Below are 20,491 nucleotides of genomic sequence, written 5' to 3'. Positions count from 1 at the left end.
GGCATTTCAAAACCCAGGAAGCAGAGGTGGTGACTTCTTGTCCTTAGAAGATGGGATTTTGCCACTGGTGGGAATCCAGGCCCTATTTTCATCCGTAATTTTACAAACAATTTCATTGCCCCGTTGGTGTCCGTGCAGATGCTGAGGGAACTTCCCTGTTTGGGAAGTTTTCCTTCCAGTTCCAGGAGCAGGATATTCAGAGCCTGGGTCAGGAGGGGCATAGCTGAGCCTTTTACACGCCTGACTCCAAAACCTGCAGGAAAAAATTAATTTAGACATTAATCCAAATACTTAAAGATAACTGGGCTGCTCAGTGTTGGCAAAACCAGCAGTGATGCCCAGAGCACCCATCTCATCCCTGCAGGTGGAACCTTCCCTTCAGCACTGGGGTTTGGCCCTGGAGAGTCCATCAGCATCTTGGACCCTTCAGTGGAGTGAGGACTCCCACCTCTGAGGGAGTTGTGTAAAATAATACACATGAAAACCCCAATGTGATGAGAAAAGACAGCCCTGGAATAATTTTATCAATTTTCAGATCAAGAAGTGTTGCATTCTGTTTGTGGAGAGCACCTGTTCATCCCTGGGGGCCATTTTAACTCGTTCTTTTATAAATGTCAGAACATTTTCATTCTCTTCATGTTATCACATTTGTGCTGCCAAGCCAGTGGGCAGGGACCACTGAAATCAGGGATCACTGAAATCAGGGACCACTGAAATCAGGGACCACTGAAATCAAGGATCACTGAAATCAAGGATCACTGAAATCCCCCCTCTTTGTGTTCATCAGACTCACATACCCGAGCAGATGGCAGATGCCAACTTGAATTGCAAACTCAGGTTTATTTGGAACCCAATAAAAGGTTGGGGGAGGCAGGAAAGAGACATGTTTTGTTTTGGGTTTGGGTTTTTTTGTTTTTTTTTTTCATTTGTGGAAACGCAGGAAATATGTGTAAGAATCAGAATGAAAACAAATGTTAAGTATTTTATTATATTTATAGAGAATATATGAGTACTACACTGCTAAAACATAACCATGTATTCAGCATAGTCAGTAGCTATGTACAGACCAACTGCAGTGACCACAGAAGGGGCCTACTGAATATCACAGTGGAAATTCCAGGGGGGAAAAGCTGTATTTGGTATCATTATTAAATATATGTACTTTTTGAACAAGATTGCCACAGACTGCTGACTTTGTTTGCCAGGTCACTGCGTAGCAAAGATAAAAACTCAGGACAAAAACTACAAGGATGGGGCTTGGAGCAGCCTGGTCTAGTGGAAGGTTGAGATCTTTTTTTGGTGTTTGCCTCAGTCTTGGCACCAAACCTGTCATGAATGTGTTTGACAGCTGAAAATACACCTTACACTTCAGGCTGGGTGTTGGGAAAAGAGCAGTTCTGAGCTTTGGAATGGAAACAGCCCTGTGGGGCCTTTCTGAGCTGCTGTGAAGCAGGCACAGGAGGGTTGTGCAAACTGGCTGATCACTGGGCAGCAGTTCAGGAGCCAGACTGGTAAAAGTGGTTCTGTTCAGGCTCTTCTGCCTGGAAAAACAGGTGTTGGATTTATTCAGTGAGAAAGAGCAGAAACCAGCAGCTGTTGCTGAAGGTGTTGGTCTTTGTGCTTCTCCTGTAAATGGGCTGCTAAATACTGAAAAACCTTCACTGCTTGTAGCACCTCAAGCTCATATTGGCCACGCTTATCCAGAAGTGAGCAGAAAATCCAGGGGCACTGTTTCTGTGTGCAGGAGTTGGGGTTTTGCCTCTTCCCTGATTTTTCCATCCTCTGTGGCCACAAATGGTCAGTTTTCTCTCATGTATCCCCTCTCCACATGACTTCCTTGGAGCTCCACAAAACTCCTCAATATTTGATCCCAAAGGAAGGCTGTCATAGGATTCTTTCTGCTACTGGGGCACAGACAATCGAACAAAGGGCTTCTGGATAGATCCTAGAGTGGGTTTGGAGTTTGCAGGAGCATCTCTGCTTCTCCCCCCTGCCAGCTGAGAAGAAAATAAGATGTTTATTGAGTAAAGGTGAGGTGTTAAGCTTGTTTTAAAATTAAAAAATTATTATATTTATTAATGTTTGTATGAAAAGCACTCTTCCACCTGTACGAGGGAAAATAACCCAATTCCTTGTACCTCTTAAAAGCAGAAAGGACAGAATCCAGAACAAAGAAAGGCCATCAGAGGCTTTCTTTCCAGATGGCTGTTAGATAAAATGAGGTTTTTCTCTCCCATCTCTGCCTGCTCCCAGACAGTTTGCCCAAGTGTGGACTTGGAACCACGTTTCCTGTGCATTCCAGTGAGCTGATTGGAGTTTCCTCTACCTGGCCACTACTCCCCATAAAACCTGGAAAATGTCTGATTTCACTCTCTTCGGTCAAAAGCAGCCAGGATGGCTCAGACATTTTTTGAGGAGGCTGAGGGATGCTGGAATGGGATCTGTGACAGATGCTCCCAGGCATGACCTTTTCTGACAGCTCATGAACAGAAATCCAAGGTTTTTTATTTTGTTTAAACACAAAGGGAGATTTCAGATGTGAAAGAGCTGATCTGCAATGGGTCTGCCTCAAAGTTCCTGGCCCCAGAGACAGGAGATTCAGTTTTTTCCAGCCTGGGAGAAGGAGGACACAACAGGCTTGTGCAAAGGTGTCACTGCGGTTGTCAGGGACAGGCCTTGCTCTGTCAGCACAGTGACAAAACTGTCACAAGTCACCAACTCCCCTGGCCTGAAAGGCTCCCAGGCACATCTGAGAGGTTTCAATCTGCTGTTCGCATTTCTGGAGCCTCAGGGCTCTGCTGGAAGTGGCACTGCAGCTGGGCTGGATGTCTGGGTGCAGAGGCCTGGATGAAAAGAGCTCGATGCTTGTGCAGGGAAAGTGCTTCAGAATGTGAGGCTGGGGAAAACCAAGTGTCTGAGAGCACAGATTTAGGTAAATGGCCTCTGGTGCTTTTCCCCAGACTGAAAGCAGGCCTATGCTAACCTTTCCTTTTCCTAAATAAGTGGAATTGTGCTTTTGAGAGCGCGCCTCACCCCTTCCAGCAGCTGTGTTTGGGGTTTTTCTGCTGAGCCAGCACTGCTAGCAGCACTTGCTGTGCAATGTTCATTTTCAGGGCTGCTGCAACATCTGAAGCATGGAAAGGGAGCTGCCAGGGCTGTCAGGAGAGAGGCTCAGGCTTAGCCCAGGCAGATCTGAAAATCCCTGGTACACACATGCTGTCCCTGAGGGCATGGCGGGCAGGCTGCCCTGAGGACATGGCAGGCAGGACGTTCTGAGGGCATGGTGGGCAGGCCTCCCTGAGGGCATGGCGGGCAGGACGTTCTGAGGGCATGGCGGACAGGCTGTCCTGAGGGCATGGCAGGCAGGACGTTCTGAGGGCATGGCGGACAGGCTGTCCTGAGGGCATGGCGGGAGGGTCTCTCTGAGGGCATGGCAGGCAGGCTGTCCTGAGGGCATGGCAGGCAGGCTGTCCTGAGGGCTTGGCAAGCAGAACGTCCTGAGGGCATGGCAGGCAGGCTGCCCTGAGGGCTTGGCGGGCAGGCTGTTCTGAGGGGGCATGGCGGGAAGGTCTCCCTGAGGGCATGGTGGGCAGGCCGCCCTGAGGGCTCTGCGAGCAGGAGAGGGCAGCCCCACAGCATTCCTCTGGGAGCTGCTCAGTCCAGCTCACAGCCCAACCTGCGCTGTGCACAGGGGTTTCAGGGTGTTCCACCCAGAAATTGCTGGGAAATGGGGGAGGGCAGTGGCTGGGTCTGTGTCAGCTGCCCTGAGTGAACATCTGCAGAAATGTCACCGGAGCAGAGCAGATTGGTGCCTCACCAGGACGGTGTATCACCACACCCCACTTCCAGCACTCCATTCCAGTATTTCTCCTCAGGGAAGGGGAGGACATGCTGGGGTCATGGGCTACTGGGACTGTCTGGCCTCTGGTCCAGGCTGGGAGCCCTGCCATGGGGACCTGAGGTGACAATGGCCCTGCATGGACACACACATAGACCTGCAGACCTGTGGTTTCCAGTGATTTCCCTGCCTTTGATGGACCCCCTGAGCCAAGGCTTTACACACCGTGCAGGATTTTCCATGAGGTTAAAACCCTTCATCAGCATGAAGGCTGGGATAGCCTTCAAAAGTCCAAATCCAGCCATTCCTCTGACAAACAGCCCTTGATTCCCACCAGTGGCAGGGACCTGCTCAATGTCAGAGGGACTTTGTTGCCTTCAGGAAGTCCCACCTGCAGGCAGGGGAAGAACCTCCCTTTACCTTCAGGCACTGCACACCAGTGGAAAAATCTTTTTCCAAAAAGCCCCCCAGCAGCTGCTGCCTAGAGCTGGTCTGAGCCCCCGAGCCCAGGCTGGGGCTTGCAGCAGTCTCCACAGTGATTAATTGCATCTCTGCAGGCAGGAGCAGCAATAAGCCAGGCAGACACCTGCCCCTCCTGGTCTGTGCAAAGTGTCCAGGGGCCAGCACGGGGCTGGGGCAGAGATGGAGAATTCCCCCTGCCACCCGAACAGGTGATTCCATGGAAAATGGGACTTCCCTGCCCACCAGACCTGCTCCAAATGCAGGAGTGATGAGGCTGAGGATGGAAATCCTCCTGGCGTTTGCTGGTGCCTGTGCTGAGCAATCCTTCCAGGAAACAGGGATGTGGCATCCACTGAGCCCTCTCAGGGCTGTGGGATGCCTGGGCCAGCATCCCGTGGCACTGATTTAGGGGTGCTCAACATCACAGGGAAGGCAGGCTGTCAGGAAACAAACACCTTCCTCATTTCTGTCCTTGCTGGGAGAGCCTAATGCTGTGTGCTCAGGCAATTCCTTCTCTTCCCAGCCCACCCTTTGCTCAGATTTCCCAGTGCTTGAATTGTGGTTGCCAAGAGATCGGCTTGCCTGGACAGGATCATCTTTGTTGAGTTACCTGCAACCCCCTTTGAATAAAGACACCAAACCCCGAGTCACTGCCAGGCTGGGAACCTGATTGCTTATTTATTTATTTACCTGTGCCTCCCAGGCTGAGGATGGGATTACACAGCAATTAGGGAAGGTCACACTCACCTCCTCAAAGGGCTGCTGACACCTCAGAAACAATTCTTATAGGGGTTTCACACTGCCCATCCTCAAATCCTTTCAGGCACGGTAAATAAAACCTTAAAAGGCAACTTCTGAAGCCCATTGTGGTTTGTACTTTGTGCTGGGGTGATGAGGGGCAAGAAAGGCAAACTGCTGGCAATTACCCGTGTCACAGTGTCACACTCTGCCTCGTGTCCCAGGCAGCACCATGGTGACAGCCCTGCTCAGGCCCAGGTACTGACCTGGAAACATGAGATGGCTCTGGGGGGTTTTCATCTCTGAAAGAAAGAGTAATTGATGCCTTGGAGTGGCTGCTGTGCCTTCAGAAACTGAAAGAGCTACTGACTGTGCAGTATTTTTTAATAACCAGTCATGCAAACCGAGGGTTGCAGTCATGAATTCATGTATTTTAATAGACACGAATCTTATTGCTCCTTAATAGCTAAAAATCCTTGTGCACAACTTCCCCTTATCTCTTCCAGCAAGGGGCCTTCCCAAAACAGCTGTGCTTGAGCAGAGGGCTTAGACAAAAAATAACTATTAGGGATGGCTTGTCTCGGATAAAGCAGGACAGTGCTTTTGGTATCCTTATCTTTCCCTTTGATCCTCTCTCCAAGTGGTGGCTGATGCTGGTTTTAGTGGTTTAAGTTGGTCTGTGCACCACTTGAGGGTGGAAGGACTGCTCCTGTCACACGTCTAAAGGCATCACAGGGCTTGGCAGGACTCCTGATCTTCAGTGCTTGGTGACATTCATGTACGTGCAACTTTGTCCTTAAAAACTGTGCCTTCTGCCAAATTTTACAAAGCTTCCTGATTGCTGCTTTCCCCCCTGTAATTTGTGCACATCTGAAAGATAGCTGTACTCCTGAGGTTGCATATTTTACTCCTGAAGTTTATATTTTAAAGTTCAAAACTTCTGCTGGGATGCTTTAGCTAAGAGAAGCAAATTTTGTTTGCTGTGACGGTGAGAGGTACCAGGGGGCAGTGAAAGGGGACAGGAGGGCTTGGGGCGTGGCAGATGTGCTTGTCTGGAGCAGGAACACTAAGGGAAGAGCAGCCACAGGTTGTAAAACCTCTTGCAATGAAAAGCAGGCTGCTAGAGAGCCAAAATCCAAGAGAAATCCGTGGACAGGCTGCTCTGTTGCTAGGTGATGGATCTGTTATCATGCTAATGACAGTGAAGGATGATACTGCTACCAATAAAACATCTTTCATCTGAGAATCACCAAAGGTTTTCCAGACAGCAAGGCTGTATTATTCCCATTTACTAGAGGCACAGACAGAGATGAATTGATTTGCCAAAGGTCACTGACGGATTTCGGAATAAGAAATTGCCCTATTTGAGTTTTATTAGGCTGGGGATTGCCATCAACCCTTTCTTTGCCATCAATCCTTCCCCCTCCCCTCATCCATCACCCCCACATCCCTCTCTCTTGAGGGGACATGCTCCTGCCTTGTTTGTCACTCTTGTCCTGTTTAGATTACAGGATCCCCTGGCCCTCGAACGTAACTGAGCAGGGGGTGTGGAGGCAGAGAATTGCATGGACCAAGCTCAGGTGCTTTGGGGCTGCATGAACAAGAAGAAAACAACCATTTCTCCTTGGGAAAATCCAAGGGGCTCCTCGGGGACAGTGCTGTGACTGTCACAGTGCTGTGACTTTGGGTTGCAGGGCTTTGAGGTTTCCCCCCTTAGACACTCACTCCCAGCCCAGCCCTTGAGAGGCCAAGAGGCAGTGTGAGGAGAAATGCAAAGTCTCCTAAACCCCCCCAAAACATCTCTCCCTGACTGTCTGCAGGGCTCTTCCCAGTACTGGGAGTTCTCAGGTGTGAATCAGTGCAGCCATGAGTCAGGCGTCACTTTTTATTAGAGATCGTGAGGGAAACACAGGCGAGCCTGAATTCTGGCACTTGGCGGAAAATAACCATTTGATTTCAGCTGGAAGAACAGTGTTTCCATGCTGATGAGGAGCAGCCTGCATTCCTCCATGAGCTGGTGTGGTCTGGGAGGGGAACGGGGTGGGAACACTGGGAATGCCTGCAGGAGAGGTTTTATGGAGCCTTCCTCGCCTGGGGTCAGAGCTGGATGTGTGTCCCACCAAATCCTGGGGGTGTGTGTCCCACCAGGTGCTGGATGTGTGTCCCACCAGGTCCTGGATGTGTGTCCCATCAGGTCCTGGATGTGTGTGCCACCAAATCCTGGGGGTGTGTCCCACAAAGTCCTGGATGTGTCTCCCACTAGGTGCCTCCTAAGATGCTTCCAAAGCCAAAACCCAGCATCTTCCCCCGTCTCTGAAAGGAACTAGGCAGGAAAAGAGCCTTTTCAACCTCGGTTTCCTTCCCTTGATGTGTAAAGTGGGGAAGCATCTCCTCTCTGTCTGACTGGCACGGTGGGAAATTACCTGGTCTTTCTACAATGCAAATTGCATCCAGGGGAGGTGTTAAGCATTTGAATGACTCTGCTCCTGCTTTTTCTGTTTCCCAGAGTACTGGCAGGTTTCCTCAGCTCACTTCAGGGCGGGAGGACACAGCCCAGAACGACTGGAGCACAGGAGCCACGCAGCAGCTTTGTGGGATTTGTTCAATTCGTGTAAAAGACCAAGACAATTTAAAACCTCAGGGCATGTCTGTCAAGTGGATCCTCCTGGGCTGCCACATCCTCCTAATTGATGTAGGGCTGCCACTGACTGGCTAAGAAAGAAATCTGTGTTAGCTCCAATCCTGAAAAACACGTGTTGTAGACATTAATTTAATGTTAGTAGGTGCTCTACTGGATTGGGGCTGGTTTCCTTCACCATGGGAGAAACAAAATCAAGTGAAAACATCCCCGAATCAAAGCCCAAAACCCCAAAACGTGAACTGACACTTTTGAAGGTAAATGCACACTCAGGGCAAGCAGGGATATAAGGAGCAGGATAAAGTGAACCAAGGAAAACCCCTCGTGGCCCTCAGAGTCTTAGACTTTGGGTTGTGCTTGAGCCTGGCTTGCAGGAGAGCCTGGAAGCTCTGCACTTGATTAACTCCTTCCAAAAAGTCACTTCAAAGCAGGGACAGGGAGCAGCAGGAGGGAGGCAGAACGAGCTGATCTCAGAATTGTTTAAAACTTGGCAGCTGGGCCAGCCTTTGATAATGAAACTCCCACCACTTCACTCTCAAATCGTGACTGAGAGAAACAATGCTTATCTTCAAACCTGCCCTGCAGCCTTGATAAGGGCTTTGTGAAGCACGCTTTGGAACCTAGGAGGAGGTTAAACAGAAAAAAATAACCTTAATCTGCCATGTTGTTATTCTCATAGGGACAAAATAAAAAAAAAAAAAAAATAGACACAAACTGGTTCAGGTTGGCTCCAGGCTTGCAGCAGTTGCTCAGTGTGAACCCTAAACCTAACCCTAACCTCACCTCAGCAGCAATGGAGGCTTTGGGAATCCTGGCACTGCTCTTTGTGAAGATCCCACGAGGTGTGGGAATGAGAGAAATTAAAATATTGCTTTCTCCACTGTTTGGAAGGAAACAAAGAGAACAGGATTTCAGAGGAATGGGCAATGCACTCCTGTCCCAGCCAAGCCCTACGAGGGAGCAATTTGTTGATTTTATAGTAGCTGGAGTGCCTGGAAGACTTCCCCAGGGCTTAGCAAGGAATTTATGGCAGGTACTGCTGTGATCAAGATGGATCCTGCACCCTGCACGAGTGGAGAAGAGCAGGATAACAGGGAGTTAAAGTTGGTTGGTGTGGTAATCCTCCTGAAGTGATGTCTACTGTCTGCAGGCCCTGCAAGAAGGAGCATTTGCATGGGGGTTAGGAGGAACAGCCTAAATTGGTTTTGCAGATGCTTAGAGAGAATTCCCCCTCAAATCCACCAATATTCATTTATTAAACAGGTCCTCGTACACAAAAAACACCCCTGGCCAGGTCAAGATCCACCCGAGTAGAAAAGAGCTCACAGCAATAACACAGCCACACAAAAGAAGCTAGATAAATGTAATTTATTATATTAAGATATAATTTCAGCTATCATATGGATTATAAACCACATTTGTCTCAGTAACCTGAGGCCTTGCACAGCCAGGCTTGAAAGGGAATGGTTTCAGCCTCAGCCTTCCCAGCAAGTGATGGCAACTGCTCCTGAATCCAAATATCTCCTGTCACCAAAGCCTGAAAAACCCTTCCGTGGTACACTGTGTCTCTGTGTGCCTCTGGCTGGCTTCTCCAACCTGTCTGTGATGTCTGCTTCAGATCCTCATCTTTTCCTGGATTTGACAGGTATAATACAAGCATAATGACGCCTTTTGCTGATTCTGCACTTGACAGGAGCCTGCAGGATTGCTCTGCGTGGGCTGGGGGTTTCTGGGATTTACAGGGGTACCTTTTGCCTTGGAGGAGGAAGGGAGACAATTCCAGCAGCTTGTTGCAGTTCATTGATTGGGTTCTTTTAATCACAGATGAAGGTGGGGGTTCTGATATTTTCAGATGGCCCCAGAGCAGATGACCAGGGCCTGGCTGGAGGCAGCTCAACCATTAATGCTGGCAAAGGTTTCACTCCCAAAACCTCCCTGGGGAAGGGGTTTCTGTGTGGTCCCCTTCAAGACAAGGAGGTGCTAAACTGCTGCATGTGAAAGGTTATTTTGGGCAGCACCGTGTGGCAGGAGAACGGTCAGAAGCCACCTTCAGAGATGATTTTATGGTGTTCCCTCTCCAAGCATCAGATGTGGAAAAGTCGTTTTCTTCATGCTCAGCACAGGGATTTTCATAGGAGATGGATGCTCCACTATATATAGGAATGTCATGATGCTTGTAGGACATGTTGGCATTACACATCCCACTTGACATGCCCTATCGACGTGGGCTGAGCAATTTCAGGTTGTGTTTAAATAAAAGTGACTATATTTCTCCTGCAAGCACAAGTCAGTTAAAAATATCCCGTGGTTACTGCTTGGAAAACGCCTTCAAACCAACTTACTCCTGTCAGGGAGACAGGGCGATGTGACAGCCACACTCAACCCTCAGCTGAGAGCCAGCTTGTCAATGGGAGCAGCCCTTGCCATCGGCAGGGGCGGGGTGCCTTTCCCTGGCCACCACTGCCACCAGGAGCTGGTCCTGCTTCCTCTTGGGCTGCTGGTGAGGCATGGCCAGTGATAGCAGGGACTACGCACAGGGCACATTCTGCCTGTGGACTTTGTAAATTTGTAAATTTATATATTTATATATGTATATATTTATATTTTATATGTTTATATTTTATATTAATACATTATATATTTTAATTCTTAATATTTATATATTTTCTGTTTAGATATATCTATATGTATGTATTTTTATATATTTATATGTACATATTTACATATATATATTTATATATATTTTTGATATATTTATATTTTCATATTTTATATATCTATACGTTTATATGTATATATTTTATATATTTATATTTTTATATTTTATATGTTTATATGTATATATTTTTATGTCTTTTCATATTTCTATACTTATATATTTTAATAATTTTATATATTTATATATTTGTATCTTTTGATATTTTGACCATTTTATATATTTATATATCTGTATATTTATATATTTGTATAAACATAAATGTTTCTATTTTAATAATTATATATTTTTTATATCTGTATTTTACATATTTATATATTTCTGTTTTACATTTCTGTATTTATATATTTGTATTTTCTATTATTTATATATTTATAAAGTCTTCCTCTGGCTGACAATGAATGTACAGCCCACACATTGTACTTCCTGCCCTGGAACAGCTCCACCATGCACAGAGCCAGGATAAGCCAAGAGAAGTGGATCTTGTTCCTGTGACGCTCACGGTCACCGTCCCACAATGGGGTTTTGTCACTCCTGGGTGTGTTACAGCAGAGTCAGCTGCAGCCCCAGCCCCAGCCCTGCTCTGGGGGCTCTCTGGATCCTCCTGAGCCCAGAGCAGGAAAGAGGGGCCGGCAGAACCCTGCATTCCCTGGGGGCTGAGTGCCTTTGTGTCCACAGACCCAACCCTGCTCCCACCTGCAGGGAAACAAGAGCCTGGATGTGTCCAGGAGCTCTCCTCCGACCCCTCTGCTGAGGCCGAGCAAAAAGGAACCTCAAACCTCCAAAAGCAAGGCTCAGGGGGTGCAGGCTGCTTTTTGAGGAGGCTCTGGGTGAAGTACAAGGTCACTGAGCAGTCACTGGGGTTTGGCTGCAGCCCCCGGAGGGCTGGTGCCCCTTGCAGAGATTTGTGTGGTACAGATATCTGCTGTGTACACACAGGCATGCTGAGGGGAAATGAAAATATGCCCTGTCAGCTTCTCGCACAAAGACGTGTTAATTCACACTCCTGGCTCTTCAAGCAGAGCCAGGGTGACAACCGAACAGCCCACCCCAAACAAAGAATGTCTAGCAGCTCTCAAAAAAATCACAGGAGTGGTCAAAGCCCCTCATGTCTTTTTATTTCCACACACACACATTCGTAATTTGCACTGGACCGATTGCTTTTGACTGATTGATTTCACTGCTTTGAGACAGCACACATATGGAATTATTCAGGAGGCTGCTGTGTGTAACACTATGCTGGAATAATTGTTCCATTCAGCTTTATTCCCTCTGCTTACAAAATCTTAGAGGAACTCAAAACACTCCTAACATTTGTATGGGCACGTTGGCATGCTTGGTTTGTGCATCTCAATGACAGAGAAAAAATTAATGTAATGCTACACCAAAGGCAGATTCTACACACAGAAGTCAGTAGAATCCAGATTGAACACTCTTGCAGCATTGTTCATATTCTAAAGGTATAGGTCTCCTTAGGATCCACATTTGATATCCTCTTTTGGATTCAGCACCGCTTTGCTTGCAGAGTTAAGGACTTGCTGTAAGTACCAAGGGCTACATCCTGCCCAGTTTGTCTGTCAAAGAGTTAAGGAAAAAAAAAACAGTGGTGGTTTAACAGACAATGATGCAAAACTCAGCTCATTTATAGAGGAACAGGAAGAGGAAAATACACACAGACCATCTCTCCTGTGGCGAGTTAGGGTTAGGTTCTGCACAGTTAAAGAGGAAGGAAAAGGGTGTTTGCTCTTGCTATAGATTTTGTGTGCTGAATGGGGATGATGTCAGGCTGCTTGTGTGGTGTGTGTGTGGAGGGAAGACAGATCTCTCAGACCCTGCTTGGAACTGTTGGAGTTCCCCAATTAGTTTGGGGAATTGTTTGTCCAATTCCCCAGCTGGAGTTCCCCGATTTGTTTGCTCTTTCTTTGGGGCCCAGGGAAATATGTCTGACCCCCAGTCTTCATTGTGGAGGGAAAAAAACTGTATCTGGTTGGACACCTCAAAAAATAGTGTCCTGAATTTGTCAGAAAGGCCAGCAGACGAGAGGAAAGGCTGTCCATGACAAACCCACTGGCATTTTCAGCACTCCCTGTCACTGCAGCATTTGGCTGGGAAAGGCCTGCCCACCATCCCACCTCTAAAAACAGCCCGAGCCAAAAGGCTGGGGTATTTTTAGTTGGACAATAAAGAAGGAATGTCTGTGAAATCTCTTAGGAGATGTAAATTGTTCCAGCTCCTTCAGCAGCCATGCCAAGGGAGGATGTGCCAAAATGTTCAAGTTTTAACTGTCCTTCACCACTGGTGTTCTGAATTCTTTTGCTCATCCAGAGCTCACCCAGTTGTTCTGAGGGGTGACACGTGTCTGTGGTGGAAAGGAATTCACGAAGGGCCAAGGAAGGTCCCTTGTGCCACCAGTCCATCGGCCCCTCGTGCCAGTTCAGCTGCTCTGGGTTGGGAAGCAGAGGAAAACCATTATTTGGTGCAAAGTGCATTCCTCATCAAAACCTCATCACCAGAACAGAAGCCAAGCACTCCACAGCCTCCTCACAGCTGGTGGGCTCTCCCACTGCCATCTGATGAAGTACAGGAAAAGGAATTATCCCTTTTTTCCCTGCTTCTATTTCCAAAGGATTTGATTAACATTTAAATAGCAAGTTTAGCAATTGCCCCGTGTTGTGTATCATGCACATCTGCAACCACCTCCTGTGCAAGGCTGCGGACTGTTCAACCTTTTGCCTTTCTTTTTATGGATCTCTTGGTAGCTTCCTTACCTCATTAGGCTTTTGAATCCCGAAATAAAAACTTGATGCCTGACTTCTCTGTCCCACCTTTGTTTTTAAAGCCCCTTTTGAGGACATTAAATCAAGATCAGGGCCAGTAACATTCTGCTTTAGGAGCACACAGTGACTATTTAAGGTGTTTGGGACCTCCATGTGATCGTTTATCACAACATTATCCCAGTTCAAATGTTTAATTATGGCATATTTTCAAATCCCTTTCCAGGAGCTCTATAAATACCTCAGCAACATCTAAAGACCAATTTAGCTGCCAACACCTAAAACTATCTTTTTTTTTCACCCAGCCTGGCCTGTGCTTTCTCTGCTGCTGAAGGAGATTCTGTTTACATCTGTGTTCTGGGAGCCCATAAATGTTGTGTCCTTTCTCTGGCTGCTGTGTGCTGCCTGCCAGGGGCTGGATATTTTGTTTTGCAGACGTGGCTCTGTGGTTTTGCTTTTCCAAGTGGGAAAACAAAGGTCTTCCAAGGCAGATGAAGGTGTCAATCGAAGGCTTCCCACATCCAAGCTATGATCTCCACATATGCTTGGTCTTACTTGTTTGCACTGCTCAGAGCGTGGGAAAACAACTTAAAAATAGAGATTTAACACATTGGCTTAGTGCTATTCAGAAGATTCTGTGCTAGACGGGGGCAGAGCCATGTATATGTATTATAAAATAGTAAATTCATTGAAAAATGTGGCCTCAGTCTTTCTGGAATCATCAGGGTCTTGAGAACTGTCTGTGCCAGTACATTTATTTGGGGAAAATCCATTTATTTCAGAAAAATATTCCTAAAATTGCCTGAAGTTGAGAGATGGGAGGCAATTCTGCTCAAGCAAAAAAAAAGAACTAAATTTACCCACATCCCAAAGAGTCCTTGCAACCCTGGAATGGGGGACATTTCTTATTGCAGATTTTAATGCCCTAGTTTTCCTTTTTGTTTGTTTTTCCTTTCACAAGGCCAGAAATCAGCATTTTGCTCAAGCTTAAGGCCTTATTTTGTACAGAAAATAATGCCTTTTTGATAGGGTTGGTTTTATTTTCCCCCCTCATGTAAGAAATGAATTTGAAATATTTGATAACTTCATTCACTTCAGAGGGATTTTGAGCTGATTTGCTTTGTTTGGCCAGTGTAATGAAAGATCACTTTTATTTTCTCCGCCCTGAGCAGTATCCAGTCAGCTCTTCTGAAATGCTCTTTAAGAGTTGTTTTCATCCTTGGTTCCCAGGAAGAGCCAAGATAGCACAAGGGCCCCAGGTCTTGGAGCTCTGGAATTTGTTTTGTCTTTCTGCCTAGGGAAAAGCCATGGAAAAGCAGTGGGAAAACTAGTCACCAATACAACAGGCTACAGAGCCACAAATATATGTGTGAAGAATACAAAGAAAATATAAAAGGAAAAAAGGCAAAACATGAAAGCATCATTTAAAATGTTTTTTTCAGCCCTGTGTTAAAAGTGGGTAGTGGGAGACCCAGCTGGAAATGCATGGACTGGGAAGAGCCCTGCACTACCAAAGGGTGATACAGGGCACAGCTCAACTCAGCTGCAATCAGGTTTTGGCAGGAGTTCCACAGTGCTGCAAAACCCATAGGCACGTGCCCAACTCCTACTCGGGGGAAAAAAACCCTAAAAACAACCAAGAAAAAAAAGAAAAATGCATTAAAAACATCCCTCCTACTTCTAGGAAAATGTCAAGCTGCTCTGCTTAAAACTTCAGTTTTCTGCTGAAGACTAAGGGGATGATACCAAAGCCTTACACCCACCTCACACCAAAACGCTTCAAGGTAAGTGTCAGAGCTCAGTGTGTGGGCAGGTCCCACAGACATCACATTGCTTTGTTTTGTGCTTTTCAAGACTCTTTCACACACCTTTGTGAGAGCACAGAGCCAAGTTTCCTCCTGGCTGGGTGGCTTGGCAGGTGTGACACCTCCTCTGGGGCCTGCTCCTGTCTGTTCCTTCTTTCTAGGAACTCGCTGTGATTTTTCTGGTCTGCTTTTTCACCTGGCAGGTGGGACACCTCAGCCCACGGATTTTAGAAAACGAAGGAGATGTTTGTGTTGAACTGCAGAATAAAGAGAAAAAATAACCCTTGCTAGAGAGCCAAAACATGAATGTGTTGGAGTCAAGGATGACACCATCTCCTGGCCCTATTTCCACTGGCTCTGCTCCAAGACCACCCACTTTCAGTTCTTGGTCCACATGATTGGCCAGCACCCAGCAGAATTGCTTTAAACCTCTGGCCCCCTTTTTTGCTCCCCAAACCTCCACCTGACAAATAGTATTAAAATTCCCATCAATAACTCTGCAGTTAATCATAACAGCGAAGGGAGGTTCCCTTTTCCCCCTGCATTTGGGGACCTGGAAAGAGCCCAGGTCATAATTCAAGCATTGTCCATTCTGGTGGTCCAGGGCAACCTGGAAATGAGGTTCCTAGTTTTGCTGCTTCCCCGAAATTCCATCTAATAAGCAGCAATTTTCCAAAAGTCTCCACCTTGATATGTGTGTTGCGAAACCTGTTTGGGGGATATAATCCTAAAAGAGACTGCAGCAAAGGCAAAGGGATAGATTAGCATCTCATTAGCATATTGCGGTGACTTTGGTATGTACAGCTGCCTGATTGCAATTAAAAGCCATTTCTATTTCTGCTTAAGCACATTCAATGTATGATCAGATAGATACAATCAAGATTCCGAACCCTGTGGTGACTTTGAAACAGCTCTGAGTCATTTGGCTGCTCCAGAGCTCACAAAACTTGTAAAGATACCTGATCACTGGAACTGCAAACACACACCTGCAATAGCACCAGAAGTGCTGGTTTGGTATGATTTAATACAACTCTGCGTTCAGAACACGTATGACTTTGTAGGGTTAAACCTCCTGAAGCTGCTGACTGACAGGGCATTTCTCTTCCTCCTCCTGTTGGCTACTTGATGAGGGCTCTCCTTCAGCTTTGCAATATTTTAACCAAAACTGGCCACTTTCTTGGAGTGTTCCTTGTGGGCAGGCAGAGCCCAACACAAGAAAAAGGTCTTTTGAAAGTAATGATGAGCAATATTAACTCTTTTGGCATCAAGAGGTCTTTTAGTCTTGAGAAAAAAAGAACAAAACCAAATGTTTTCCTTTTGGAAAAACTGTGCCCTTCAACACACTTGTCTAGAATTGGAACAGAAAAAATGTCCTGGTGCTTGTATTTCACCTGAAGTCAAGTTTCTGCAGAGAGAAGAACAATGTGAATTAGAGATAGATAGATAGATAGATAGATAGATAGATAGATAGATAGACAGATAGATAGACAAACAGCTGGCATATGGACCTTCAAGTGCAGGAAATGAATGCCAACTCAGAACCCTTTTCCTCTCCAATTTCCTCTGTTAATGCGCATGAACTGGTTCGAGTGCACAATTAGGAGGAGGCTGCCTGTTTTCAATTAGGTCAGAGGAGAGGTCCTGCCTCTTTCCTAAATGAATTGCAGATAAAGCTTCCCAGGAGTGGGCCTCCTTCTCCCCAGGGCTGGCATAAATCAGGAAATGCAGCAGCTGCCTGCGGCTTTACCCCAGGGAAAGCAGGGTCCAGCCTGCCCACGGGGCTCATCCTGCCCTGCAAAGGCATCGTGGCATGGCCAGGAGAGCTCTGCCCTCCTTTTCCCCACCATTTTCCAGCATTTTGTGTTTGTCCTGGTGAACACATCTGGGTTTCATTCCCTGCCTTCGGTCTGATAGGGGCTGGGGGAGGTGGTCTCTCTCTCTCAAAGTCCTTGTCAAGAAGATGGAGGTGCTGGAGCCATCTGAAGGGGAAGAGTGAGTTATTTTTGTTGACAGGGTTTCAACAAGTAACAGTTCTGGCTAATTACACTGTAATTGATTTGGCATGTTAATCGAGACTTCCAGGGAATCTCGGTACTTTCTTGTCCATTACAAAGGGATTTCCAACTCCGGGCTGGTTTGCTTTAAAAACAGAAACACAGCAAATAAAATAGAGCAATTGAAGTAATTTGCTGAAGTCCCTCAGGCACAGGGAATAACGGTAACCACAGGAAAACCAGATACTTCCATAGGAGGAGCACTCAGGAGCTTTAGGAAAGCAGATGACCAGGGCAACTGGGCACTCAGCATTAGCTGAGCTCTAGAAATCACCAGAGAGATTTTTCTGTCCTTTTAATGTTCTAAAACCTTTGGTTCACAACGATTTCTTTTTCCTTGATGATGTTTAATATGAGAGAAAAAACCTCTGCATTCATATGGGAAACAAACCCCAGCATTTCAAATCTCCATTAAGGGGAATTAAAGTGCAGCCTCGCCCCTTCTCTTCCCCCCACATGCTTCAGAACTGGGGCCAACTGGTGCTTCAAACTAATGCTGGGGAAAACCATTTCCTTCTATCCAAAATGCTCTAAAATTGTCCAGCCCTTGTTCTGCAGCATCTGGCATCGGTCACTCCTTGGAGCCAGGCTGCAAAGGATGAATTGGAATCTAAAGGAATGGGATCAAAAGCTCTGCCTGTATGAGGACGTATTAGCATTTTTTCCTAGAAACCATGAGCTTTCCAGTGCAGTAAAAGTCCCATCTGAGGGCCTCGAGGTGCTCAGCCTGAGCTGCAGGGACAGGAACACGGTGAGAGCACCGTGATTCACCCACCACAAAACAGCCAAGTCACCTCACATACCTGAGGCCAGGATTATGCTTTCCTCTGATAATTAATGCATTTAAAAATAGGACATCCAAAAGCTGATTTGCAGCATCCCTCACAGATAACTGTGATTTTAGTGTGACACCATTACAAGTGATAAAATGTGCTTATTTACCTTTTCCCTTAACTGGCACCATCTCCTGAACAGTCCCATTTCTTTTGTGGGAAATCTGTGCCCTGAAATTTGTGGGAAGTGCAGAAGAAGCTGCAGCTCAGAGCCCTTTGGAGACCATTTAGTACTGCAAGGTCACCACTTATTGAGCTGAGCTGACCCAACTGTGATAAAAGGATGGATCACACTCCATGGGCTGCTCCACCTCTCAGCACTGAGTTAAATCTCACCCAGTCTCTGGAAATGATGGATGTAAGGGACAGAAGAGATGATTGGGAGGTTTATGTGACTTCATGGTGCTGAGCACCACTGCTAAGCCTCTCTGAAAAATCATCCAAAGCGTGTTTGAAGGTCCTCAAAGGCACACAGGCCTCGAGGATCCTCTGCGTGGGGCTGGATTCCTGACCTCTGATTTTTCCCTGGGAGGAACAACGAGTGGACGTGTCCCTCCAAGCCCCGTGGCAGTGCTGCTGCAGTGGGGTGTGTGGTGCAGTTTGATGAATTCATGTGCTGATAGCGATGGAAAAACCTCCATGCAAGGAAACGGGCTGGAAGCCAGGCCCACAGCGAGGCCTTGTCTGGAGCTGTTAGTGTGCTGGTGGATTCTGTAACAACTGTATCATAAAACACTTTACAAAAGAGTCATGAACTCTGGCAAAGAGTGAGGCTTATATATTCTGTTTAAACAGAGGAAGTTGCTCAGTGACTTGGCAGCCGAGCACGACCCCCAGTTATGGGTAACCCAAGCCAACATCAGAGAAACTAAAAGCAGAGAGTTAACATCAAGGCTCACATCTTTCCAGCCTGTTACTGATTCCTGTGAGTATCTCTGAGCTGGATCTAGAGCTGCAGGAGAGGAGAATGAAAGGGCTGTGTGATGAGGGTGACAGCCCCCTGCACGCAGGCAGCCTGGGCACAGGTCTGTGCAGGCTGCCAGGTCGCTGCTTGAATTTGCTTTTTCAGGGAAATCGATACCCAAATTCCCCTTGACGTCAGCCAAGGGGCCAGAGTTTCCCATTTTTTGCCTAATAAAATGTCAGGGGGTGAAGTGAAGTAGCTATCACAGACAGAAAGAATGCAAATATAAATAGAATGGGGAAAAATTAGCGGCTGACAAATATTCCTTCTTTGTTGCGTGGAAGATCTGGAAATTAAAAAAATCCCCACATTTCTTTGCATTCTGTAAAGAATAAATTAATCCCCAGGTTTCTGGTTTTGGATGATAAATAAATGTCTGAATAAAAGGCAAGAGAGGAAATGAGAGGCAGGAACACATAACTTTTCACTCAGAAGGGTCTGAATCTTGGCTAGGACCAGGCAACAGCGTAAAATCATTTTCTTGTATTCTTGAGCCAAGGTTTGATGGAATGGAGGTTTTAGTGACAGCACTGCCTTAAATAAATGCCTCTCCTGGCCTCTAATTCCCACTGCTGAGCAGCAGCACATGGGGTCTGTGGAGCATAAAAGCTCTGCAGGAGTGTTGGGAAGTGGTTGGGAAGATGGTGATGCCATTGGATTTGCCACCAGGATCCCTGACCTGTCTGAGCAGGTTCCCTGGGTTTGCCAGCCCTCCTTGTCCCCATCCTCCTGACCACGGAGAAGGCTGTGGGATGATGGGATGGAGGCAGCAGGTTTGGGACATGAACTGTAATCAAACTCAGGACTGCCTGGCATGCAGTTTGTGAAAAACACGTTTTATTCTCTTGTAAAATTTAAAAAGTTTAATAAAGGACGATAGGAGATAAAGACAATAAAGTAAAGATTATGGTTGGGTGCATCTTGGCACTTAGCCAAGAGCACACTTGCTATTTTGGAAACACTCTTTATAGATTATTGCTATTACGTCAGCTTGTTGTATATTCATAAACAATTCTCCATATTCATAAAAAATTATGCACAGTAAACTTTTCTTTAAACTAGTTTCCATGCTTTAAGAATTGCTTAGCATATTTCTTTTTTGGGTTTGTTTTTTTGGAGTATGTGTATTTTTTGGTCGTGTTCTATTATTACTTGTATGGGTTCTGGTTTATACTGTTTTTAGACAGTGAGTGTTGATAGTTGGTATATCTATCTAGATAGTAGGTGTTTCTATCATATGTTTATTGGATGTTATCTTATTTAAGTAGGTCTTGTAACACAAGTATACTTATATTAGTTATTTCATTACTATATTTAAGTTTAATTAACAACAGATACAAAAGCTATCTCTTTATAGCAAAGTTACTTCAACACCACGCATATAAAATCCATTCTAATATTTGCAAAAAGCCAATATTATTCTGTGCATCTATAACAAGCTCTTCATCCTCCTTTTCCCCCATCCATAAATCCTTCTTTTTCCTGTGCCGTGCTTTCTTCCTCCCCCATTACTCCACCCACCTTTAATGAGTTTTTCTTAACATGGCCCAGCTTTGCCCCCTCTGCAGCGAGTCTGGTGTTTGTGACACTGGTCCCTGGGTGATATTGTCTTTACCTGGGTAATATTGTCCTAATTTGGGTGATATTGTCCTCACCTGGTGTTTCTGGG

At 46.2% G+C, this 20,491-nt stretch overlaps 1 long non-coding RNA gene across 1 annotated transcript; it reads right to left on the bottom strand.

The window, feature by feature from the left end:
• Window positions 1–14,871: 14,871 nt before the first annotated feature.
• Window positions 14,872–18,895, bottom strand: LOC135295656 (uncharacterized). Its single transcript, XR_010357795.1, has 3 exons — window positions 18,758–18,895; window positions 15,958–16,376; window positions 14,872–15,228 (listed from the first exon to the last, which is right to left on the bottom strand). It is a non-coding gene; the product is annotated as an uncharacterized LOC135295656 (long non-coding RNA).
• Between the last annotated feature and the right edge of the window lie 1,596 nt (window positions 18,896–20,491).

This window comes from Passer domesticus, chromosome 2, assembly GCF_036417665.1.
Source record: "Passer domesticus isolate bPasDom1 chromosome 2, bPasDom1.hap1, whole genome shotgun sequence".
NCBI lineage: Eukaryota > Metazoa > Chordata > Aves > Passeriformes > Passeridae > Passer > Passer domesticus.
Note: the sequence above shows the minus strand (reverse complement) of the source record. Positions and strands in the feature narration are given on the sequence as shown.